Source organism: Python bivittatus, unplaced genomic scaffold, assembly GCF_059951505.1.
Source record: "Python bivittatus isolate LINGU-HERP-01145 unplaced genomic scaffold, Pbiv_v1 ctg000980_np1212, whole genome shotgun sequence".
Taxonomy (NCBI): domain Eukaryota; kingdom Metazoa; phylum Chordata; class Lepidosauria; order Squamata; family Pythonidae; genus Python; species Python bivittatus.
This window is the reverse complement of record NW_028277125.1, coordinates 5,636,685-5,664,090: the sequence shown is the minus strand read 5'-3', so window position 1 is coordinate 5,664,090 and position 27,406 is coordinate 5,636,685. Positions and strand designations below refer to the sequence as shown.

At 40.2% G+C, this 27,406-nt stretch overlaps 1 pseudogene; it reads right to left on the bottom strand.

Annotated features, from left to right (window-relative positions):
* LOC112543234 (cytochrome P450 2J5-like) overlaps window positions 1-27,406 on the bottom strand; it is a 54,080-nt pseudogene that overhangs the window by 13,795 nt on the left and 12,879 nt on the right.

Sequence of the window (27,406 nt, the reverse complement as noted above, 5' to 3'; positions counted from 1 at the left end):
CCCGAACGATCCCTTAAACAGCCAGCGTCAGCTGGTGGGAGGCAAGGGTTGATCCCACCACCTTTAAATTCTCTGAGGCCAGCGAGGCCGTTGGGACCAAGAATCCAGGGTCAAAAAGGAAAGGTAAAAAAAAAAAAAAAAGTGAAGGAGTGCATGTTCTTATGCTTTCCTTTTTTCCTGGTGCAGGAAAACATTTGGCCAGAAGTGAAGGTAGGAGTAAAAGTTTGAAGGCTCAAATGCTGCTGTAATGGCTAACATCTTTGCAACATGCTCCAGTATTTTGTAGTCAGAGAAGGGGGAGGGAGGTACCTTTTTTGCCCTATTGCCTAATTGCTGTGCTGCACCCAAGAGTGCTTTGCATTTCAACCTTTATCAGCAATCTCATTCTCTGCTTTGCAACAAGAATCCAGCATTGGCCCTAAAGGGGGTCTTCATGTGTTTTACTTTTAAACTAAATGGGTTATGAGGAAGACTTTACTAGGTTTCATCTTTGTCCCTCAATATGGATTTTATGAACAAAAAGGAAACAATGTTTAGGACAATATTTGATAGAGCTTCCATGGACTGGTATGGTCTATCTGAAAAAAATATATAACAACTTCTGTCTCTGGAAGCAATCAAGGCACTCTATAAATTCCTATGTCAGTGTAGATTCCTTCTTTCCAGCTTTCCAAGTTCTAATTCTAGGAAATTATTAAGAATGAGAAGGTATTAAAGTCCTTAGCAGTTGAAGTATATAATGATGTGATAAACAATCCAAGTTTTGTCTCAGGGTTGCTTGCATTCACCCATACCCTTTCACAGTATGAAGGCCTGCTATCTGGGTATGCATTTCTACAATTAGGCTAACCTCTCATGATTTGTCTTCCCTATGGTAGTAAGAATCAGCCTAGCAGCTTCATCCTACACTGCATGATCAGGTAATTAATCCTAACAAGGCTCAAGGATCCCTATAGAGGTGATCAACTGGATCTGGGACTCAGCCACTCTCTGCACTGTGAGGCAAAGCCAGTCTTTTGGAGATCTCTTGGGATATTGGCACTGGGTTTTCACAGGTAAGGCCTCCCAAAGCAGAAATTTCACATCCTGTCTGGCCACAAATCGTTGAAGGGGTGGAGACCACTATTGGATAAAGCCATCCTGAAGCTCAGTCAATGATTTGTTTGTGAGGTTTGCCCCGTTCGACAGAGAAACTCTCCTGACACGTGTGGTTCACAAAGAAGGTTTACTCATGCGTAACGTAGTAGTCACAAGCAAAGCCAGGACTGGCTTGGTACAATTGCATCACTTGTTATATTCCCCCCTTCCCGCGCTTTTTTCCCGCCCCGCGATCACGTTGCAGCTGCGGATTATTGGCCCCCAATAATCCCCCTTGATTGTTCATGATGGCAGGATCGGTCAGGGTCTATTGTCCTTGATTGCCAGTCCCCCTCCGGCTGGGTTGGTTCCTCCCCGTTACGTGCAAGCCGCGGGTTCTGTGCTGCGTTGCGATCTTGTTTCGCTGCCTGCGGCCCCGTTCATTGCTGGCTCGCGCCGTTATCAGTTTATAGTTAAAAGCTTCCGCTGCGGTTTTCCGGTTTGGCTGGGCGCAGGTGGCCCGTTAATTAGCGGCGCTTTCAGTTCCTCTTTTCCCCGCTAGCTACCGCCGGTGGATTCCGCGTGGTCTGGCTGCGAGCTTCCCTGAAGCCCCGTGCTTCCCTGAAGCCCCGTGCTGACCGAACCTGACATTGTTGACCTCCACCTAGTCCATGCCCAATATCAAAACCTCACCCCAGGAAAGAAGGTTTGCACACTCCATGTGTGGAAGTTAGAATTTGATGCTTTCCTGCTGGCGGTTGCAACTGAGGAAGCTGCAGGAGCAGACTCAAGAGTGCCCAGTGACATCAATGTAAATAAAAAATAACTGACTTGGCACTACTGGGCATAGATGTATGGGGGAGGATGCAATAGACCCTGGCTACCAAGGAATGCTTCTCCACCTAGACCCAGAGAGACCTGAAATGAACCTCACAGCAGGAGAGAGAGTGGTGTAACTGATCCTGCACAAAATCACCTTCCCTCTGTGACAAAAGGGAAACCCCTGTACAGAGTAAGAAAAGGGGGAAAGAATTTGGGGCCAGAAGAGCAAGTGTGGGTGAAGGGAGGCACTAATTGAAAGCAGGCAAAGTATTCTGTCCTGCAGGGAAAAAAAAAAAGGAAAAAAAATGCTTCACATCTCCAAATAGAAGAAGACTCCCCTACAAGAGTGGCTAACGATTGTTTTTTTGTTCAATAGACTTCAGTAGGAACTCAGGAGTATAGCAGTCACCTCAGGAGGAGTTTTCCAAGATCTTGAGTTGGGGTGTGAATCTGTTTAAATCATGGATGCCTGCACTGACTGAAAATGCTTGCCTCTTCCTCTCGCTGACCACTGCATATACTGACATTTCAACTACCAGATTAGCATCGCTGAACAGCAGTATAACCATTGGGTCTACACATCTATGCCTCCTCACTGGCAAGGAAGATTCCCTGTCTACACAAACCCACTGGATGACTCTAAAGAAAAATTTCTGACTATTTTGACTTTGTGAGAGAGTGGGCATGCAATCAGCACTCTCTAATAATCATCTAAAACTCTAAAAGTACTTTTACTGTTGATATGCCATGTGTCTAGAGTACATACAATGGGCAAGCAAAACCCCTCAAGTGAAACTCAGGGCATCCTGCGGAAGACTGGGCATGCAGATTGTAAGAGATAGCTTGCAGGGATGGATTGCCCTGTATTCAACCGCCTAAGTCATTTTCTCTCTCCATCCTGAAGGCATGGGATCTTTCTATCACAGTTTGAGCTGAACTGTGCAAGTTAAGGACCAATTCGAAGCCTCTCCTGAATTGAAAATTGAATTGAATTGAATTGAATTGAATTGAATTGAATTGAATTGCTTGTCAGAACTATGTCACATATTTCTTATATGCACCTTGGGGGGTTGGGGATTGGATTTCAGCACAAGGAACTGTTCAGGCTCTCCTGTCTACATTTTGGGCTCTCTTGCATTCACAGATATTGGGGCAATTGTGAATTCCTCTGACCCATGCAACCCCAATTTCACATACCCCCTTACTTTTTCTTTTCTCCCCTGCCCTCAGCACACTTAAACAGAATGGTTTGCACAATATTTCAGTTCCTACAACAACTGGATCCAGAGAGTGAGGGTATATTTACAGCAGATGGAGAATATTACATTGAATCTGGAGGAACACTTACAAGATGAAGTCCTCTCCCTTAAGGATGTGATCCTCCAGAATAGGATGGCCCTAGATATGATCTTGAATAGTCAGGGTGGTGTTTGCATGTATATTAATCAGTCATGTTGCATGTTCCATGACCAGACAAAAGGACTCCTGGTTGACCTTAAACAGATTGCTCACATTGTGGCAGAAATACAAAAAGATAGAGAAGAGTATGTTGAAGATTGGAATAATTCTAGGAGGAACTGGTCTTGGTTAACCTCCTGGCTACCTAATTTTTCATGGCTGCACTATTTTTTTATTGGCTTAGTAGTTGTAATTGTTTGTGGTTTATTAATCTCCACATGTCTTTACTGCTTCCCCATCTTTATTTCTACATGGACCACCTGTACACAACCAAGTTCTCTGCAGAAAAACAAGTACCTTGTCTTGGTACAGAAAACCTTTCCTTACAAGGTTTAAATTCTTGGTTTAAAATATTAAGAATTTAAAAAGGGGGGACTGAAACCTTATTAAAAAGGGCTCTTAGTTTCCATCATATTTACTTCTTTACATTTGAAAACCAAAGGGATACGCATTTCTCTCAGACATTATCTTTACTTCTTTACATTTGAAAACCAAAGGGATAACACAGACACAGACATTCATGAATCTTCACACATTTCTCTCATTCGGACATCCTGTCTCCATAAGGGTCAAGGCCATAAAGAAAAGGGGGGGGTGCCCTGAACTCTGACTAGCATCCAATAGGTCTTCAGGAAGATAAATTTCCCCCAATAATATGGAGGATCCAAACTTATGCCAATTTAAACCAATCGTTTGTTAATTGCTGTATCTCTTTGTAAGGAACATGTATAAAACTGTCTTCTTTGGGCGCGGGAGGGGTCTCCTCTGCCTTAAGGGGAGACCCCAGCTGACTCAATTGGCTTACTTTCAATAAAACTTTAAAATCTCAGCTGGTACTTTCATGTTTGATCTTCTGCCGGACTGAATCCTAATTGAGGAGAGTCATAAACTCTCAAATTTTGCTAACACAACCACCATATACATTTAGAGGAAAATGTACACAAGGATAGGACACATATTTGGCCAAAGGACAAGAGTTGAATGGATTTAGTCAGTTTAATGATAAGGTCCCAGAAATAAGGTCTAAATACAGATCTGCAAAATGAACAGGAGTATACAACTTTATTTAGAAAGGTAATATTTCATTTTGTGTAATGAAATGGAGAGAGATGAAAAGAAAAACAGTTGGTGTCCAAGACTTGTTAGGTCTCATTCAATCTGGGGTCAATCCAATCCTTATTTCACTCAAGGAATCTACCACCGTTGTATTCCTTTCTTTTAAAGCAGCCACATCTGTTCTGTATGAAAGGCCTGAGGAAAACACAAGGGCTTTCACAAGCCGGCATACTTTCTTCAGACAGGAAAAGATATAACAACATAGAATCAGATTCATGAGGAAGAGGAGGAAGAGGAGATTCCTCATGGAACAAGAAAGAATATAGAGCAATAGAGTCCACAATACTCTACAAGTCTACAAAGAGATACATCAAGGTTTTTTAAGCGCTGTATGTTCTCCCCCGAGCCCTGGTGGCTAGTAATATTGTTTTCTATTGCTAGAAGTACTTCTCCATCAGTGTTTTGGGGTTCTCGAGGGAGATGCTGATGCACCCGGGACAAGAACAGGCAATGGTAGCTCTTCCACAAAGAATTCTTGACAATCAATTGATTTAATTAATATAGATTTACAAAGAATTAAAAGCAAAAAGTTTGCCAAGAATGGAAACTAAGAAAGTTTAAAAGGGATTAAGGGGACAGTTGAATCTGGAATATTGTTTATTAAAGTACTTTGGAACTAAGTACAGAAATACTACATACCTCCATGGGAAAGAAGATTACTTAAACTTGCTGAGAAGGACAAAGTAATCCAGTTCTTGGAATAGTCTTCAAAGTGTATCTGCTATATGTGACCTGCTTATGGACTATGTGAGGGGGGAAAAGTGGAGCTGAAAGTCTCTTCTGTCCTTGAGAAAGCCACCACTGAAAACACTAAGTGGGGAGAGGCGGAGCTGGCGTCGCGGCGGTACGGTGTGCGATCTGGAGCTCCCAAGATCGCAGCTGATATCTCCGATGCTGGACGGTCCCAAAGGACCTAAGCCGTCCCGTAGAGACGGCGACTAGATAGGGCACGTCCTGTTGATCCCAGGGATATCGCAAAATCTCTGGTTGATCCGGGAGAAGTCCCTGAAACCAGCGACGGAGCGGCAGCCATTGAGACTGCAAAAGCTGGGACAGCTCCAAATGGAAGAAGAAAGTGTGTCAACCGGGTGAGATGGACCTTTATTATTCAATTTTGCTTAGAGAACACCCTAAGTAATACAAAGTGAATTTTTAAAAGTGAAGAAAAGTGGGACTAAGCGGCGAGATTAAGCCTTTGGGAAAATTCTTTTTAGTTATTTAACTTTCCCTTTTTATGGACTTGAATCTGGCAGAGCGTGGTTTATTTCATTTTTAAACTCAACTGGACTGGCTTTTCTGTTTGATACTCAATAATTTCTGATTTCAAGCATTAGGACTAAGATTTTTTTTTTTTTAGTGTTTTAAGAAGCATATTTCTTTTTCTCTTCTTTTCTCATTCTTTTTCTCTCCTCTCTCCCCGGCTGGGAAAGAGGAAAAGCGAAGCGAAAGCTAATGAAAGAAAGTAGCACTGCCACCTAGAGGCTTGGATATATATATATATATATTGTTTTTTCTACTGTGACTTGTTTTACTCATACTCAAGGACTCTTAAAAAGATAGCGAAGTGCATCACAAACTGTTTATATAGGTGCCACCTGAATAACTATAAACAAGACAGCGGAGAGTGGATTCTGAAAATGTTTAAGGTGGAAAGCCTGATTTAGTCACAAGAGCCTTGGACATTTAGTGGCAGTAGCGTACTTCTTGCTAGAGCCTTGGTTTTTTTTCTTTTTCTTTTTTCCTTTTTGTTTTTTGGTTTTTTTTGCTCCTTTTTTTTTCTCTTCCTCTCTACCTTCTCTTCAGCTGGTTTTCTTTTTTTTTTTTTTTTTAAAAAAAGAAATTTAGCTTTCTTTTCCTCTTCCTTTAATTTTTTTTAACTGCATACTATTGGATTAAGGCGGACAAGTGCCTGAAGGTTTTTCCTTTTCCATTCCCTTTTATTTCCAGGTTTTTTTTTATCTCCTTTCTATTGTTTTTCATTCTCATTTTGTGGAATAGTATCTGTGGTTCTTGCCTTGTTCTCTCCCTCTTTTCTTTTTTCTGCAGCTTTAAGCATCAAGATGAGCAAGAAAATAACAGCCCCAATCCCATCAACGTCAGTAGCTTCCTCTTCACCTCCTGGGAGACAACGTTCAATTCAGACAATGATACAATATGAAAAAGAGAAGGAAGTGACATTGCAGGCAATTATGCAAGAAATTCAGAAGATTGGAAAGAGGACGGAGAATATTGAGCATAGAATTGAAAAGACAGATGAAAGTATACAACAGATGATGACAAAATATGAGGAGAGATTTAAGAAAATTGAAGATGAAGACATACAAAGAGATAAGAAAATTGGAGATATCGATACTCGACTGAGTGAAGTCGAAAAAGCCAGGAGTGACTTGCTAGGATGGGAAATTGATAAATCAGAATACTATTTGAGATTTCAAAACATAGAGGAAGGAAAAGGTGAAAACCTTGCGGAAATAATGACAGAAATACTGGCAGAAGCATTGGAGATAACCACAGAGAAAATGTCAGATGGGATGGATGAAATCTTTCGTGTCTATACGAGATATGCAATGAGAAATAAACTACCAAGAGAAGTACACATAAGATTTACTAAAAAAACTATTAAGGCACAGATACTCCAGGTGGCAAGAGAGAAAACACTAAAGTACAAAGATAAAGAAATCGTAGTCCTGAAGCAGGTGCCAAGAAAAGTAAGAGATATAAGAAGGCAATATTCATTCCTGACTAAAGAGCTACTTAGAAGAGGAGTAAACTACAGATGGTTGATTCCAGAAGATCTTCAGTTCACTTGGCAGGAACAAAGACAAAGAGTTGATACAGTCCAAAAAGCAGAGCTATTCTATTCAGAATTCTTTAAAGGAAAAGAAGAAGACACACAAAAGGAAGAATCATTAATTGAGTTTCAAGAAGAAGGTGCAGCAGCAACTGGAAAAGAAAAAGAAGAAAGTGGGGGAGATGGCGTTCCCAGAGAACAACGAGAAGTAAGATCTACTAGAGCAATTAAACCCTCGTATAAAGCCTAACATGGAGGAAAGAAAATTGATTACGATCAATATAAATGGACTTAATCTGGCTATTAAAAGAAGGAAAGTATTTCATAAATTAGAGAAGTTAAAGTTTGATATAATTTGTCTGCAAGAAGTACATATCAAAAAACAACACGAATATTTGTTGCAGCAAAAAAAAACTGGGTAAATTATTTACTTCCTTGACACAATGTAAAAAAAGAGGAGTGGTCCTATATATTAGAGATACAATGCCAGCAGAACAAATCTATGCGGATGATGATGGAAGGATCTTGATGGTTGAAATAATAGATAATAATGTTAAAATTCTTTTAATTGCAATTTATGCTCCCAATGACAATCAAGAAGAATTTTATAGGAAATTACATATGAAAATAGCTGAATTGGACTATGTTAACATCTGTATGATGGGAGATTTTAATGGAATAATGAATGATCAACTGGACTATAAAACACAGAAATTGACAAAGAGAACTAGGAAGACATTGCCAAAATCCTTCCTTCGAATGATAGAAGAAATAGACTTGAAAGATGCATGGAGAGAAAGAAATCCAGCAAATAAACAATATACTTTTTATTCAGACAGACATACATCTTGGTCTAGAATTGACATGATATGGATGTCAGCGGACTTATTTGCTAACATTCGAGAAATTGAAATACAAACAAGTACTTGGGCCGACCACAACCCAATGGTAGTTATTTGGAAAGGACAACGGAAGAGATTTAGATGGACTTTAAATAATAGGATACTAAAAGAAAAAGATTTCAAACAAAAAATAGAGAAAGAACTTACCTTCTTTTTTAATGAAAATAAAAAGAGGATACATCATTACAGAATCTTTGGGATACAATGAAGGCTTATACAAGAGGTTTAATAATAGATTATACAAGAAAAAGAAACATAACGCAGAAAAAGACTTTTAAACTACTGGAGGATGATCATAAAAAATTGGAAGAAGAGTTACAGAAATCCCCGCAAAAAAAGATATTAAAGCTAAAATGGATCTAATTAAACATAAAATGGGATTAATGGAAAAGGAGGAACTGGCACAAAAAATTAGAAGTGCTAAACAGAATTACTTTGAAGATGCAAATAAACCAGGTAGATGGCTAGCCTATAAACTGAGAAAAGAGAGAGAATCAAAAGGATTAATCAATTGATAAATGAAGAAGGACAGATCTGCTTTGGTAATGAGGACAAGAAAAAATTATACAAGACTACTATGGAAAATTGTATTATCAAGAGAATGTACAAGAAGAAGAAGTAAGACAATATTTACAGAAAGCGAAATTGCCTCAGATACCTAAAGACATTGAAATAATGTTAGAGGGGAATATAACTATGATGGAATTAACAGAAGCTCTAAAAAAGCAGAATGTCGGGAAAGCCCCGGGTCCAGATGGACTGCCAGTGGAAATTTACAAAACCTTCCAGGACATATTGAGCCTTCAACTATTGGAAGTTATGAATGAGGTTATGACAAAGAAGAGGATACCCCAAACATGGACTGAAGCATATATTACACTTATACCAAAGGAGGACACTGACCCACAACAGGTTAAAAATTATAGACCTATATCCTTATTAAATTCAGATTATAAAATTTTTGCTTCAATATTGGCAGAAAGACTAAAAAGATATTTGAATAACTTTATCCATGCTGATCAAAACGGATTTTTGCCAAAGAGACAAATTAAAGACAACATGAGAGTAATTCTCGACACATTGGAATACTATGAGGCACACCCTGAAAAGCAAATGGCCTTGATATTCTTAGACGCACAAAAAGCCTTTGACAACGTGAATTGACGATTTATGCTACTGCAATTGGAACAAATGGGCTTTGGTAGAAAATTTACCCAAGCCATTGAAACAATATATCATAAGCAGACTGCAAAAATCATGATAAATGGAGATTTAACAGAACAGATAGATATAACAAAAGGGACGAGACAAGGTTGTCCACTATCGCCCTTGTTGTTTGTCTTAACATTAGAAGTGTTGAACAGGAATATAAGAGAAGAGAAAGAAATAAAAGGAATGAAGATCAAAAAGGAAGAGTACAAATTGCAAGCCTTCGCAGATGACCTAGTATTTATACTAGAGGACCCATTGGAAACAGCACCTAAATTAATTGAAAAGATAGAAGAATATGGAAAAGTAGCAGGATTAAAAATAAACAAAGATAAAACAAAGATATTAACAAAGAATATGCTAGCAAGGCAAAAGAAAGAATTGGAAGAAGTCTTGGAAATACAGGTCACAAACAGGGTTAAATACCTAGGGATATATATTACACCAAGATGTAGTACATTGAAGGAGGATAATTATGTTAAACTTAAACGACAGATTGCAATAGATCTGACAAAATGGGAGAATTTACAATTATCAATGATTGGGAGAATATCCACTATTAAGATGAATATATTGCCTAGGATGTTATATCTATTCCAGACAATTCCAATTCGTTTAGGGAAAGAGTTTTTTGATGATTTAAATAAAATTGTATTGAAATACATCTGGCAGGGTAAAAAGGCAAGAATAAAGCTTAAATTACTACAAGATGCAAGAGTAAGAGGTGGGTTTGCCTTGCCTAACTGGGAATTATACTACCAGGCGACAAATCTGATGTGGGTAAAGGACTGGATAACTTTAAGAAATAATAGACTATTGACCTTAGAGGGACATGACCTGTTGTTGGGCTGGCATGCTTTCTTATGGTATAAGGGAACGAAAACACAGGGCTACTTTAGAAGGCACTATATTCGAGAGGCATTGTTTTTAAACTGGGAGAAGACAAGAAGACAATATTATTTAAAAGTTCCACGATGGATATCCACTATTGAAGCCTTTTCTTATTCAATAACATATAAAAAGGAACAAACAGTTAGATATACTGAGATATTGAATGAAAAGGGTGAACTTAAAACTATGCAAGCGTTGGAAGAACAAGGTATAAAAATGAACTGGTTCTCATATTTGCAAATACAATCTAGATTCGATAAAGATTTTAAAGCAGAAGGTATTTATGATGAGCTGACTGTTTTAGACAAAATTTTGATGGGTACTGATGAAAAGGTGATTAAAAAACTTTATGGACATTTACTAGAATTTAAGATGGAGGAAGAACAGGTTAAAGATACAATGATCGCATGGGGGAAAAATTTTGGATACGGAATTGATTTAGAGAAGTGGCAAAAATTATAGTCTCAAAACTATAAAATGACAATGTCAACTGCATATAAAGAAAACTTGTATAAGATGTTTTACAGGTGGCATTTACCTCCAGCAAGGATTGCGAGAATGTACAAGAACAAGTCTGATAAATGTTGGAAGTGTCATCAGAAGCCCGGTACATACTACCATATGTGGTGGACATGCCCAGAAGCTAAAAGATATTGGATTAAAATCCACACATGGTTGGAAAAAATGATAAAACAACATATAGACTTTAAACCAGAGACATTCCTATTAGGAATTATACCTGAAACATATAGTAAAGAACTGAAATATTTGATTGTAAATGTTCTGACAGCGGCTAGAATTGTATTTGCTAAAAATTGGAAAAATGAAAAAGTACCTATGCAGGAGGAAGTCATTAAAAAAATTATGGAATGTGCAGAGATGAGTAAATTAACATTTGAAATTAGAGAGCAAGAAGATAAACAATTCTATATGATATGGGATTTGTTTTATCAATGGTTGGATGAAAAGATATGGTAATGTAATAGATCAGCAAATTATATAATAGAAACTTGACAAACTGATATAAATTATTATATATATATATATATATATATATATATATATATAATCAATGGATAAAAATGATATAAATCCTATTATGAAAGCTGGTGTTATAGACTAGTAACAAATGAATAATAATTGATAAATATATAAATATGTGTTGGATAGATGACATGAGATTCTATATAAATGATGAGTGAAGATTATGAAAGGATGGCACAAATGATTGGTAACTGGCTGACACACGGTTTAAAATGGAAGATGGTTTTTTTTATGCTTTTTATGTTATTGTTTGTTTGTGTTTGTTGTAAAAAAAAAAAATTAAAAAAAAAAAAGAAAACACTAAGTGGAGTGGCTGCAGCCTGGCAGACATGTTCCCCCCACTTTCCCGATGCTAGGCGTAGTTCATTCCTACCCCCCAAAAGGGACATAAGAGTTCACTTTCCTGGCCCCACCAGGAAACCTGAGGGGAAGTTCAGCTCAGTTCCCCCCAGCCTGCTAAGAGACACTGGTTGGCACAGTCTCCCCCCACAGGCATCCAGACCGGTCTCCCAGCTGGTCAGTTGGCCACACCCAGATATTGGACTGGCATAGCAATGTCCCCATCTGGCTAGTTTAGCCACACCCTGCCCTTTTCAAGGATGTGCCAGCATCCATAGGCAGCCAGCTGAGTGCACCTTGTGCCACCCGCACCCTCAGCCTAGCAAAGGGAAGCCAACCCAGAGGGTGTGTGTGGGAACGGGAGAAGAGGAAGAGATGGCAAGCAGATGAGGAAGCAATCTCTGGACAAGTGCAACAGCTGCAGGGAAACAAGAGGGCCGACAGTCACCTGTAAGATCACAAGTCATGGTAAGCAGCCCATCTCTGGGCAGCTCAGCTGGGCAGCTCAGTGGCAACGCTGCTTAACAGCAGAGCCTGGTGGCCAGCCTAGAGCTTAGCAACAACTCTGGTTCTGCAACACGAAATAAAAAGAGCTCAAACTCAAGGAAATAAAAACAAAACCAAGATGGGCCCAGACTGGGTAGAATGCTAGAACAATTCAGTCTTCAGCATCTTCCTGAATGCCGTTGGGGATGGTTGCCAGACTAATCTCCACTGCCTGTGTAAGGATGGAGGTAGGCTACCTTCCATCACAGGTAGAATACACCTAGCATTGCTGGGGCTTATAAGAGACTAGGAAGCCTTCAGGAATCCCATCATGCCAAACTCTGTTTTCTCCATTGCACAGCTGGGATCAATGGACCAAACTTTTGATGCCTATCCTACCACCTTTAGAAGAACTTAGCTGTTGGAGCAGAGAAAATAACAGAGATGGGATTTTTTTTACGGGATTCCACATTTTTACCTTGGTACCATCATTATAAAAAACACAGAAGCCTCTCCCAGTACCTGGTTAACATAACCAGTGCTTCACTGAGAAGAGCTTTAACATCCCTTTGCCTGCAAACCAGGCCCTCTGCAGATCCTGAAGGGAGATTTGGTAAGCTCCCTGTCGAACAATGTCTCTGTCCTTTTGGTGTTGGTCAAGTGAGGACCTTATCCACTATGTCCTCTGCTGCCCCAAGGACAATGAGATTAGGACCAAATTACTGATGGTGGATGAACTCAAAGGCGCCGATCTCAAAAAAAACTGAAGTATCTTCTTGCAGCTTTGTTTCCAACTGTCAGCAACCAAGTTGCTACATTTGCTCTGCTGTCATTTAAACTTGGAAAGAAATATTTAAGTTCTTAGCCTTGGCTTTGTTTTACTGTAACCTTTTTACATCTAATACTCCTTTTATTACTTTATTGTACAATAGCTTACTGCTATTTTATTGTATTTTATGGCACATTATAAATAATGACATACAGTTACAATAATAAATTTACTTACTCTACTGGAGGTCTGTTCCAGAAAACCGGCACTGCCACTGGTAAACAGTGCCTCCTTGCTTCAGATCCTTTAATTTCCTTAAAGTGGGATACTACAAGAGGTTTTTCCCCTGCTGACCTAAGAGGTCGAAATGATTCTGGGTGGAGCAGGCAGTTCTGGAAGTATCAAGGGACAAAGCCATAATGGGCTGTAGAGGTCAAAACCAGCACTTTCAATTGCACCCGGAAGGGAATTGGTAGCCAACACAGGGCCTGTTGGAGAGGGACAGTGAGCCCCTGGACCATTGGGTTTTGGATGAACTGCAGCTTCCGCATTCTCTTTAAAGGCAGCCCCATGTGAACTGTATTTTGAGTCATAATCCAAAGGTTTAGGGAAGACCTGCGTTCTGATGATGGAAAGCCCCTGTGCTTGCTCCTCCCTCCCTCCCTAACTGGAGAAACAACTATGATTGTTCTGGAAAAGAATAAGAAGTATGGGGAAAAACACAGACACTGAAATGAAAGCTAGAAACAAGCAGAGAATTATTGCTAAGCTTCTTAGGGAGCAGACATAGAAATAGGAGATCTAATATGGTAATACAACACAGAAATAGGGGGACACAACCACATAAATCTAGAGGAAAACATAGGTAAGCATATATTTGGCTATAGGACAAGAGCTGAATAGATTTAGTCAGTTTAATGATAAGGTCCCAGAAATAAGGTCTAAATACAGGTCTGTAAAATGAACAGAAGTATACAACTTTATTTAGAAAGGTAATATTTCATTCTGTGTAATAAAATGGAGAGATGAAAAGAAAAACAGTTGGTGTCCAAGACTTGTTAGGTCTCATTGAATCTGGGATCAATCTAATCCTTATTTGACTCAAGGAAACTATCACAGTCACCCTCTTCTTTTAAAGCAGCCACATCTGTACTGTATGAAAGCCCTGAGGAAAACACATGGGGTTTCACCTTTTGCTCTGGGGGGAGAATGTGAAGTCCATATCAGAAATTAAAAAAAAAAAAATGAAAACAGGTACTAAGAGTAAATTGAAAGTATTATGTTTTATTGGTACTCAAAAGGAAAGAAAAGTAAAACTTAACAAGCTTACTCAGTATAGTGCTCACAAATGACCTCCAGCTGTTTTGTTGACCTTGTTAAAGAAGTTGTGTGAATCCACTTGTAGGTTGAAGAAGTTTCTGTGTAGAGTAAATGGAGGCAGAACATCTAAATAAGTGAATGGGCATATAGGAAACATTTATCATAATACTGAATAAGTATACTGTAATTAGTTCTGTGCTTGTCATGGTGTTTCTATATGTTTTATGGCTGTGTGGGGAACAGCACACAGTTTGTAAGGGTATGGATGCATGAGGAACTTTACAACAGGTGCTTGACTGAGTTCTTTCACTCCTTCGGGCAGCTGGAAGCTGAAGGCCCTCAAGAGGCTAGTCACAAAGATGAAGATCTCAATTCTTGCCAGCTGCTCTCCCACACATGCCTGCTGACCTGTAGATGAGACAGGGCATGCAGACAGGTAATAATAGTCTATTTCCCAGAGTATATCCCCATCAGCAAATAAAAGTGAAAAGATTTGTAAGAGCCCCAGGAGATTTCCAAATTGAATCCTTGTATCTTCTAGCAGATTCAATTACTAGAGGTGTTTTTTCCCTTTTACTCAGTTTGTTGACATCCCACAGGGTGATGACTTGAACTCAGATTGCAGTAGTACATAATCTAATGGTACACCATTTCAAAGGCAAAGTGATAGACCACTGAAAAAAAATGATCTGGCATGTTTTTCCAGAGATTGGCCTAAAAGAGGGAAGTTACTTTCTCACTTCTCTGTCCACCAACTTATTTAAACAAAATGGGGAAAATCTCTTGTCAACTTTTAACTATTGACTTCAATGATTTTGGTTTTACGTTTTAATTTTGATTTCAGTTTTTTTCAAATTTTGCATGCCACCTTGAGTGTTTGAGTGCCAATGGATTGTCCATAACCACTTATAGATGTACCATCTCTACAGTCTTTCATTTACTGTTTTTCTCCTTACTTGGGGATGTGTTTTCTTATCATGGGCCATATTTGGAGGAATGGCAAATGAGTGAATGATTTTTAGATTTTCACTATAGTGGCTCAATTCCTGCCTGTTGTACCTGGGTTGGCTATGGGGGATGGTAAGAAGCGGATATTACGATGTAGTGGCAAGTGGTGGGGAAAATGAATGTGATGGGATTTCTGGAATTGTGCAGGACAGAAGATAGCAAGACTCATCAGTTTTCATATTTATCATGGTTGAAATTGTGCCATTTATGCCCTTTGCTACCTGCACCATCAAAGGAGAAGGATTCACTGGTATACATGCAGTACCAGACAGGACTGGAAACACTGCAGTGGGGGAAGACTTGTGCTTCTAGCATCTAGAACCATTACTCTGTGGTTCTGTTAGTAAGAAGCTACAACTTGGTTAGCATTCGTTGGATTTAACTAAAAGTTATCTACCAAACATAAGTGCAATCTTGTACATGTCTTAGAAAGCTCTACTGTGTAAGACTGCAATCTAAAGATAACTAGTGTTCCTTTGTACTTCAACGTTTATTGCCTAAAGGGAACTTCAGACTCTCTTAGTTTTGAAACTAGAAGGAATAAGGATTCCTTGGCTTCATATTCAGACTATGATGACCTCAGAATTACTAAGAGGTGCTGTTGGTGGGAATCTATAAGCTATAAGCTACTTTGGACTCATAGATTTACCTATTCCGAATGTCAGGAACTCTTCCCGAGTGATGAATTTCCCAACCTTGTCTAAAAAGTGATTGGGGTTGAATTCTTCAGGTGTCTCCCATTGTCCAGGATCAAGAAGAACAGAGCACAGGTCTGGGAAAATAATGGTCCCCTGTAAAAAACAGAGACAACTAAACAGAGCAGCTTCATAAGGTAAACAGGCAAAAAAGTTCTGACAATATTGATGAAACATTTGCTCAGCAGCTCAGCTTCCTTTCTCCCCTTCCTTCCATTGAAAGAAAGGGCTGGGTCCATAATTCTTTTTCACTCCAGGTTGTCCCAAGAAGGAGACATATCAATGAAGAAACATGGCCACTCATGACTACAATTCTGAACTTAAGTTCAGCCCTTAATCTCTCATCCTCCTCCTAGAATAAATGTAAAACATTTAGGGTTCGAGCTTTAAAATCTGGTAGGTGTTTGGGTTTAAACCCATAGGCCCCCAACACCCCCCCCAAACATATTCTATTCTTGCCCATTTGATTTTGTGTAACTACATTGGCAGTTTCTGAGCAAATGGCCTCTGTCCACATGTCATCTTGTGGTTTTCCTTCCATGCTGGACTCCTGCAGTGCAGCCTGAACAAGTTTCTCTACCTTTGGGATGTGATAACCCCTCATCTTCACATCCTTGGTACTTTGCCTGGGAGCTCCATATAGCAGGAAATATTTTATACGCTGCATTTCATGAATCACAGCATTGGTGTAGGGCAGCTTCTTCCGATCTTGATAAGAAATTGACCCCGAGAAGCCAAACACATCTTCAATCTCCTTCTGGACTTTCTCTACAAAAAAAAATAAAGAAAATACAGTAGAAGCTTCTTTTTCAATACTGTATTTCACTTCTTTATTTCTTTTCCAGTTTTAATCCTCAGTATTATTTTAGGGTATAGAATAGTTTTCAGAGCATTAAACGTAATCTCATCCTCCTTCTGAGGTTATTCAAGGAGTGCGGATTTAAAATGGGTTTCCTGGTCTCTGAGTTGATCCAGTCCAAACTGATTCAGAATATTGATGCAAATTGTTGATTTCATTCAAAGATTCCACTGAATCTCCTTCAGTCAAGTCAATCTCCAGAATTCAATTCCAACCACTTTGGAAATCTGAGTCAATTAAAATCAATAATCTTCTGCACACAATGTAGCCTAAAAACAAGTACCAAGTCAGAAAAGATTTCTGAATTTAAAGTGTGTTAAATGTTTATTTCCAGTTTTTAGTTCATAACTCAATATTTTATTGAGGACATCAAAGAAGGATCTCTGTATGTACTTTCTTTGCTTCCTTTAATCCTGCTATGTTCACGTTCCTCATTCTATGTTCAGGAATCCACATAGGAAAATTATTATGAAGAATAGAGTCAGTTTATCATTCAATAGCCATTAATATTTTAAAGAATTTCCAATAATTCCTGTGTGTTTTAGAACTGGAGAGTCACTGTGTTCCCCTGCCCAGATTTCTCTCACCTTGGATTTGGGGATGATTTGCCAACAGAAGCAGTGCCCATATCAGAGTAGCAAAGGTTGTGTCTGTTCCAGCAGTAAAAAGGTCAAAAACACACTGAGCCAGGTTGTCTTCGTTGTAGGTCGAGTTGGGGTCATTCCTGCTCTGATGTTTAAAATGGGAAATGAAAATCACAATGAATTCTATGCAACTTTCCCGTAGTTATTATTGCTTCTGTGTCGCAAGTCATGAGAATAACTATATTCCTGATAGATATAGAGGACAATCAATGCATTGGAGTAATAATTAGAGTGGTATATTCGGAATGAGTAAGACACTGTCTTAAAGTAGACCAGATCAAAGAGATGTAGAGATTCAGCTTTAGAGGTAAGCATCATGCATGGTGAAGCAATGAGCAGCTTGTTCTACAGCCAGCTTCTCGTAAAACCTGATGATGTTTACCAGTGGTCTACAGCTTCTAATTTGGGATACTAAACCTGGACCTTATTTGGAGGTACCCCAGTGACCATAATAGCAGTAAACTGCTATTTTACTTGCATGGGTATTTTTCCTTCTATGTGCCACCTGGGGGACACACTGCTCAGCTCCCATGAACTACCTGGCAGCTGGTTGAAGAAGTCTCACTTGCCATTTGCAAGATGAAAAACAACCAAGGAATTGGCCTGAATTTCATCCCAGCTGAAATATGGAAGCTACCTGAATCACAGGGAGCAGAATGGCTTACAAGATTGTTCAAAAACATTGTAGAAGAATATCAACTTGCCACAACAATATAGCATCTCAATCTAGAAAGGCAAAAGGAATGTGTGAGACTGCTCAAACTAGAAGCTGACCTGACTACTATGCCACACCATGACAATTTCTGAACGCATACTAGATTCCTGTGTGACATCACCAACTTTTCACCAAACCAGTGCAAGTCCATAAAGAACTATACAAGAACTGACACAATACATGCCCCCTGCCTATTGATGAAGAAGCACCATGAGAAAGAAACAACCATATATATGCCACTCACTGACCTAGAAAAGCATTTGATCATGGACCACATGACCTCATTTGGCTATCACTTAAATCATACAATACATGTGCTCCGGTCAACTACTATACCCCAGTGTAATCAGCTCAGTAGCAAATGCTGCTGGACGTTTGAGCATCTTTTCTCTCCACAAAGGGACCAACCTCTCACCATTGCCATTTATTCTCTATTTGGACACCAACCAGAAACCTACAATCACAACACCCATGGATGCTGTTTTATGCTGATGATATCATAATAGAAAGTGAAACATGAAGCAGCCTCGTACAATTAAGACAAAGGTGGAAAATGCATCTACATGGTTTAGGAATAAGGCTCAATGTTAAGCCCCTTCATGGATCACTGCCTTGTCGTGGCGAAGGGGCTTGCGTAAGTCAGTGAAGCCATGAGCTATACCGTGCAGGGCCACCCAAGACGGACAGGTCATGACAGAGAGTTCTGACAAAATGTGGTCCACTGGAGAAGGAAATGGCAACCCACTCCAGTATCCTTGCCAAGAAAACCCCATGGACAATGTTAAAAGGCTAAAAGATATGACGCCGGAAGATGAGTCCCTCAGGTCGGAAGGTGTCCAATATGCTACTGGGGAAGAGCAGAGGGCAATTCCAAGTAGCTCCAGAAAGAGTGAAGCGGCTGGGCCAAAGCCGAAAGGACGTTCAGCTGTGGATGTATCTGGAAGCGAAAAGAAGGTCCGATGCTGCAAAGAACAATATTGTATAGGTACCTGGAATGTAAGATCTATGAACCAAGGCAAGCTGGATGTGGTCAAACGTGAGATGACAAGACTGAACATCGACATCTTGGGAATCAGTGAACTGAAATGGACGGGAATGGGTGAATTTAATTCGGGTGACCATTATATCTAAGGCAAGAAACCCTTAGAAGAAATGGAGTTGCACTCATAGTCAATAAGAGAGTGGGAAAGGCAGTAATGGGGTACAACCTCAAAAACGACAGAATGATCTCAGTGCGTATCCAAGGCAAACCATTCAATATCACAGTCATCCAAGTCTATGCCCCAACCACTGATGCTGAAGAAGCTGAGGTTGACCGCTTCTATGAAGACCTACAACATCTTCTAGAACTAGCACCAAAAAAAGATGTCCTTTTCATCATAGGGGATTGGAATGCTAAAGTAGGAAGTCAAGGAGTAATCGGAATAACAGGCAAGTTTGGCCTTGGAATACAAAATGAAGCAGGGCAAAGGCTAATAGAGTTCTGTCAAGAGAACAAGCTAGTCATAGCAAACACTCTTTTCCAGCAACACAAGAGACGACTCTACACATGGACATCACCAGATGGTCAATACCGAAACCAGATTGATTACATACTTTGCAGTCAAAGATGGAGAAGCTCTATACAGACAGTAAAAACAAGACCAGGAGCTGACTGTGGCTCAGATCATGAGCTTCTTACTGCAAAATTTAGGCTTAAATTGAAGAATGTAGGGAAAACCACTAGACCACTCAGGTATGACTTAGATCATATTCCTTGTGAGTACACAGTGAAGGTGATGAATAGATTTAGAGGATTAGATTTGGTAGACAGAGTGCCTGAAGAACTATGGACGGAGGTCTGTAACATTGTACGGGAGGCAGCAACTAAAACCATCCCAAGGAAAAAGAAATGCAAGAAACCAAAATGGCTGTCTGATGAGGCTTTACAAATAGCTGTGGAAAGAAGGAATGCGAAAAGCAAGGGTGAAAGGGAAAGATATAAGCAACTGAATGCAGATTTCCAGAGAATAACAAGGAGAGATAAGAAGGCCTTCGTAAATGAACAATGCAAAGAAATCGAGGAAAACAATAGAATGGGGAAGACTAGAGATCTCTTCAAGAAAATTGGAGATATGAAAGGAACGTTTAGTGCAAAGATGGGCATGATAAAGGACAAAAAAGGCAGGGACTTAACAGAAGTAGAAGAGATTAAGAAGAGGTGGCAAGAATACACAGAAGAACTATACAAGAAAGATCTTAATGTCCCTGATGTCCATGCTGGTGTGGTCACTGACCTTGAGCCAGACATCCTAGAGTGAAGTCAAGTGGGCCTTAGGAAGCATTGCTAACAACAAAGCTAGTGGAGATGACAGTATTCCAGCTGAGTTATTTAAAATACTAAAAGATGATGGTGTTAAAGTGCTGCACTCAATATGCCAGCAAGTTTGGAAAATGCAACAGTGGCCACGGGATTGGAAAAGGTCAGTTTATGTTCCAATTCCAAAGAAGGGCAGTGCCAAAGAATGCTCAAACTATCGCACAATTGCACTCATTTCACATGCTAGCAAGGTTATGCTCAAAATCCTACAAGCTAGGCTTCAGCAATACATGAACCGAGAACTACCGGATGTACAAGCTGGGTTTCGAAGAGGCAGAGGAACTAGAGATCAAATCGCCAACATTCGCTGGATCTTGGAGAAAGAATGAGAGTTCCAGAAAAATATCTACTTCTGCTTCATTGACTATGCAAAAGCCTTTGATTGTGTGGATCACAACAAACTGTGGCAAATTCTTAAAGAGATGGGGGTACCAGACCATCTTACCTGTCTCCTGAGAAATCTGTATGCGGGCCAAGAAGCAACAGTTAGAACCGGTCACGGAACAACCGATTGGTTCAAAATAGGGAAAGGAGTACGACAAGGCTGTATACTGTCACCCTGCTTATTTAACCTATATGCAGAGTACATCATGAGAAATGCCAGGCTGGAAGAATCACAAGCCGGAATTAAGATTGCAGGGAGAATCATCAACAACCTCAGATATGCAGATGATACCACCCTAATGGCAGAAAGTGAAGAAGAACTAAAGAGCCTCTTGATGAGGGTGAAAGAGGAGAGTGTGAAAGCTGGCTTGAAACTCAACATTAAAAAAACTAAGATCATGGCATCTGGACCCATCAATTCCTGGCAAATAGAAGGGGTAGAAATGGAAGCAGTAACAGACTTCATTTATTTGGGCTCCAAGATCACCGCAGACGGAGACTGCAGCCATGAAATTAAAAGACGCTTGCTCCTTGGGAGGAAAGCCATGGCAAGCCTAGATAGCAGATTAAAAAGCAGAGACGTCACCTTGCCGATGAAGATCCGCATAGTCAAAGCTATGGTTTTTCCAGTAGTAATGTATGGCTGTGAGAGCTGGACCATAAAGAAGGCAGAGCGCCGAAGAATTGATGCCTTTGAACTGTGGTGCTGGAGAAGACTCTTGAGAGTCCCCTGGACTGCTAGGAGGTCAAACCAGTCAATCTTAAAGGAAATCAACCCTGATTGCTCATTGGAAGGATCGATAATGAAGCTCAAGCTCAGATACTTTGGTCACCTAATGCAAAGAGAGATCTCTTTGGAGAAGACCCTGATGCTGGGAAAGATTGAAGGCAAAAGGAGAAGAGGACAGCAGAGGATGAGATGGTTAGATAGCATCACTGAAGCAATGAGCATGAAACTGAGCAAACTCAGGGAGGCAGTGAAGAACAGGAAGGCCTGGCGCAATATGGTTCATGGGGTCACGAAGAGTCGGACACGACTTAACGACTAAAGAACAACAATTCAGTGTTAAGAGGACTTCATATCTTGAACGTGGTGAATAGTCCAGTGGGACACTCAAGATGGATGGTATCAAATTAAACAAAGTGACTCAGTTCAAATATCTGAGGTCATACGTGACTTCTGATTGTGATGCACTACTGGACTAATCTCTTGTGACTGTAGGAACACTGCAGATCATGTGACATGTGGATCACAGTGTCAAGTAATTTCACATTGATAAAAGTTGCTTCTAAAAAATCATTCTGGGTTTTCTTCTGAAAATATTGGAGAGGAGGACTTTTTTTCCTTATTTCAAAATATTTTACATTTATAATTACAGTCAGGGCTATGAAAGTATCTGTCCTTCTTCAGTCATTTCATGGAGTGAGTCAAGTATGAATTAATCAAAAGTCCCTAACCTGTTAATTCTTTTCTTTCTTAATGGAACTTCTCCAGAAAAGGGGAAAGGAGTGGTAGGCAAACACGAGAGGGTGACAAATGGAAGCCACTGATTTCTGCCTCCTCCCCACAAAGAACCTTCCATGTCGAAAGAGAGCAGAGGTACAATACAGCTCTTATTCAGAAGCAACCTGAATTTGGCATGGGGTAAATTCAGAATGGGAGCTGAATGAAAAAGAAAAAAAAAATCCAAGATGAAGGGACACAGTATCAGTAGCTCCTCCTGTTTACTTATAGCAAGGAATGTAATACTTCCTTGCCCCTGTATTGAACTACAAGAAACTCATACCTTCTCCATCTGAAGAAGATAGTGATCAATGAAATCTTGCGGCCAATGCCAAGAGTGGAATTCCTTGTGTTTCTCTATTTCCTGCTTTGCAAAGGAAAGGACCAACTCTGCAGAAGCGAAGGCCTCCTTGTGAGGCCCTGGGAGGTAGCTCATTAACCGTGGGAACAAATCATACATCTAATAGGAAAGGAAGAGCAAGAGTTATTGATTGATTGATTTCCCATCAAAATTATAGAAGATTCTTACCAGCTTACAGTAACAGACAGCACTTAATAGTCAAACACAAATATTAAAACACGGCAAACAATGCATGGTGTCACACTCCAAAACCCCCCAGAAAAATGCTGTTTCCCACCTCTTCTAGAAAGCAGATAATGTTGGAGGCAGATGCATTATTATAAATAATAATCTTATTGTCTACAGGAGGCCTTGTAAAAATGCTCAGGTGTGGGTAAATGAGCTGTGATTTAATAAATTAGTGCAACTGGATTCACATGCCAGACTAATAATACATTAACTACATGGGTTGGATTTTCACAGTCTGCTCTTCTGTGGTCTAGAATGCTTGACTTAGCACCTCAGGATAATTTTTTGGATCAAAAATGGGCATCCACTCAGGGAGACACAGATGCCCCCAACCCTGTTAGGATATCACAAGGCACTGAAGACATGACTGCTTCCAAAAACATTTGGGTTAGGCAAGTAGATGAACTCTGTTGTTATTGATGGCAAGTGAGGTCATTGTTTATCCTTAGGAACTGGGGGTTATGTCTGCTGGCATGGAGTGTTTTAATCCTGCAAGCCACACAGAGACATTTGTGTGTGTGTGTGTGGGGGGGCTATATAAATCACAGAAATTGATAGAAGATAGATGTAATCCATCTACTATAATCGAAGAGGGCTTTTCTTCACCCTTCCCATCCCTCCATCACTGTTGAATGCTACAATCGTTGCTGGGGATTAAGCCTTTCTCAGGCAGCTCAGAATTTCCTCTATGAGGGTCTTTGCACTGCATAAACATATGATTCTCCTTAACAAGGAGAACATGTGATATGATTGCCCTCTGTGAGATCCAGAAAAAAGATTTACCTTCAGGGGGCAATTTGGTAAGGGTGTCACTGTCATATTCCAGGACTAGACTTGAATGACAGATATTTGGAGGGTAGGGCTGATTTATGGGTTGACTGAAAGAGACACAGTATGGATTCATGGAGAAAAGGACTATTTAGTGCTATTCCAAGTTACTGTCTGGAGTGATAGTCCCAATACAGACCCACTCAGAATTGTGTGAGTGGAAAGGAGAGGCAGTTTGTGTGTATGAAAATACCTAGCTAAAAATGTGGGCAGACCTTGGACTTAGTGTATCTTGACTTCAGCCAAGTGTTTGACCAAGTTTCACATGAGATCCTAATGGAGAAGATGGTGAAATATGGGTTGGACATTGGTACAGAGCTAATTGAGATCATTCTTACATACAGGTAGGAAAAATCAAAGGCATATATGTATGTATATATATATGTATGTATGTATTATGGGAGACAATACATGTGAAAAAAATCTAGCTGTCTTGTTGGATGACTAGCTGACCATAAGCCAACAATGTGATGCAGCTGCCTGAAAAGGAAATGTAGTCCTAGCGTAGATCAGCAGAAATCTAGTATCAAGATCAAGAGATATAATTGTTCCTCTTTATTCCTCATTCTTCAGACTCCACTAGAGTATTGCATATAGTTCTCTCCACTGTCCTTTAGGAACAAGATTTAGAAATTAAAGTGTATTTGGGGGAGGGCAGCTAAGATGACAAGGGACTTGGAAGGAAAAACGTGAAAGGAACCATTGGAAGCAGTAGCTATGTTTAGCCCAGAGAAAAGAAGATTGCAAGGGGACATGATCACTGCCCTCATGCATTTGAAGGAGTGTCATGTAGAAGAGAAGCAGGATGGTTCAGAGTTGTTCCAGAACAAAAACAATGGTTTTAAAGTATAAGGAAGCAGATTTTGGTTGTGTGTCAGGAAAAAGTGGTGAGAACCTTTCAATGATGGACTGACTGAAGTAGTGCTGGACCATCTTTTCCTAGAGGTGTGTAAACATAGGGTAGATGGCTGTCTGCTGGTGATACTGAAATGATGGATTCTTGCACTGGGGAGAGGCACCGTGAGTTCTAGTCCTGACTCAGGTATTAAGTCAACTGGGTGACCTTGGGCCAGTCCCTTTCTCTCAACCCGACGAAGAGAGTATTTCCAAAACAGCTCCCCAAGAAAACTGCAGAGACTTGTTGAGGCAGTCCCAAGGAGTCAAGACTGACACAAAGGCACAGAAACATACTGGGGTGAGGAATACCCTTGATGATTTCCAAGCTTCCTCCATGCCTTGCATTCTATGATTCAATGAAAATACCGCTGGAAACATAAGTTTGGGGGGATGTTTGTCTCTTTAGTTGAAAATATTACTCACAATATGGAACTTGTCACCAATGAATTTCACAATAATGTTCAGGGCTTGAACTAGCTTCTGGAAATGTTCATCTTCAGGAGCAAACTGATGTCCAAAACTCAAAGCACATATGACATTAGAATTTAGTACTGGAATTTAGTACTGGAAATGAAGGGTCAAATGGCTGTCCTGCAAATAAAGTTATTTCATAATTAATTCAGCCTCTCCTGTTCACCCTTTAATAGTAAAGAACAGGACTTCTAAGGAGATGAAGGAAAAGAATTGGGAACTCTATCAATTTTTTTAAAAGTTAAAACTCCAATCAAATACATCTTTTTTCATTTGAAACTAGACAACCCGTGACCCGCTGGGTCATTGTTTCAGAGATATTTCCTTAGCTAAACAGAGAAACAGAATGACCAATGGCAAAAAAGTAGTGGGACTCTCAGGAACTTGCAACTTGCTGCCAGATTCCCCTTTGACTTTGCTTGTGGGAAGCTACAGGGAGTAGCAGAAATCTCCCTCCCTCCCTCCCTCCCTCCCTCCCTGCCTTCCTCCCTTTCCACATATAAAACAGGCTTGCACCATTTGCCCTCCCATCACAACCCTCAGGAGTGCCCGGGGAAGCCTCCTGCTTTTTCTTCTCTTTAGCTGACCAAATAAACTGCCTGCCCCTTTGCTTGAGGAGATGGAACAAAGGGAGCAAGGGACTGTAGGAAAACTGCTCCTCTAGTCCACATTTTGGTCTGTACCCAAGGCCCCCCTCCTTAGAGTTAGGAAGAGGCGTCTCTTGTTGAAACCCAGCATCCCCCAGTGCCCCCACCAGCAGGCATCTAAGTCATTCCCTTGTCCTTTCCTCACCACGAACTGCTATTAAGTGATTTCAGATTTCTCCCTCATTTCCAAAGCAGCCAATTGTTGCTTGCCTGTTGGGCCCTGCGGCCAGCCAATTGGGCACAGGGGACAGAGAGAGGCAGGAAAGAGGTTGGGGATACACTCATGACAATCACGTGACCTGGGCTGACAATGGCGGTGCATCACCACAACAGTGCTGAGGCGGCCACAAATTTCCTCAATTTCAATCAAAGGGGACTTGAGCCACTGTCATTTCATACCTCTTGTTTGTGTAAAGACCTCTACCAGCTTCTGAGCTCCTTCTTCTATTTGATGCTCAATGCTTTTTTTCCCCAGGCCCAGCTTCCGCAGAGCAGTGATGCCGATGTGTCGCTGCCGTTTCCAGGTGCGACCGTTTGAAAGAATAATTCCTCAGGGCATCAGCAGATAGTGATAAATTATTTCTGACAACATTCATGTTAAAATACGGTTAGGTCTAGTTCTTGCTAAAAGGTATCTCCGGATTTCAGGTGGGAATACCAAACCCTTGTGACACATTGCAAGTTTGTAAGATTCTGGCCATGTGATTTTATTTAAAAATATTTTTTCTTTTTGGGAGTCACATGGGAACTGGGAGAAATATGTCGTATGGTGACCACAGCTGCAGTGCTTGCCAACCTCTAACTTGTCTGATGGACATCAAAAGCTTCTGAGACAATGTAATCGTTCATGTACAAGAACATATGTCATAGGCATCATACTCATTTTATATTTTTCATTTTCTTGTGTGGCAGAATGACTTATACTCTTGTTGACCTGCCCAGAGCAGCCCAAGGTCCTACCTGCGGTGCTGCCACTAAGATCCATTTGGTTGGCAGGTACAAGAGGCAGGATCTTCTCAGTGGAGACAGATTCCCTGGGCAACTCCCTCCCACAAGATTGAAACTAACCAGCAAAACAGGCAAATGGCTTTTTTACTCCCCCACTTTAATCAAGTTACTATAGCATTTATCTGTCAGTGATTACGTACAATATTTTAAATTGGTTTATGGGCCTGAGCGCAAATTACTTTGGAGGTGAGCCAGCAATAAATGAACAAACAATGAACCAAAATTATAAGAAAAGTATGCATTTGTATATTGTGAGCCAGATGCTATAGCCTTTACCTGATCTATTTACGCATGTGGTATAAAAAACAAGCAAGAGTTATGAAAAAAATCAAGCTTCAAATTAGGGAGCTAGAGAGCTACAGTCTCTCAAAGAGAAGTGCAAGACAGAAGGGTACAAAACAATTGAGCAAACTAAGTAACAACAAAGGAATATCAGTTTTATTATATATGAACAAATTAAGGAAATGTCTAAAGTGGTGTATGTCATTGTTGATAGTCCTAGTGAAATTGATAAATGTTCAGAATCTTGATATTAGTTCAAGTTCAACTTTATTGATTTAGTCTACTGACCATA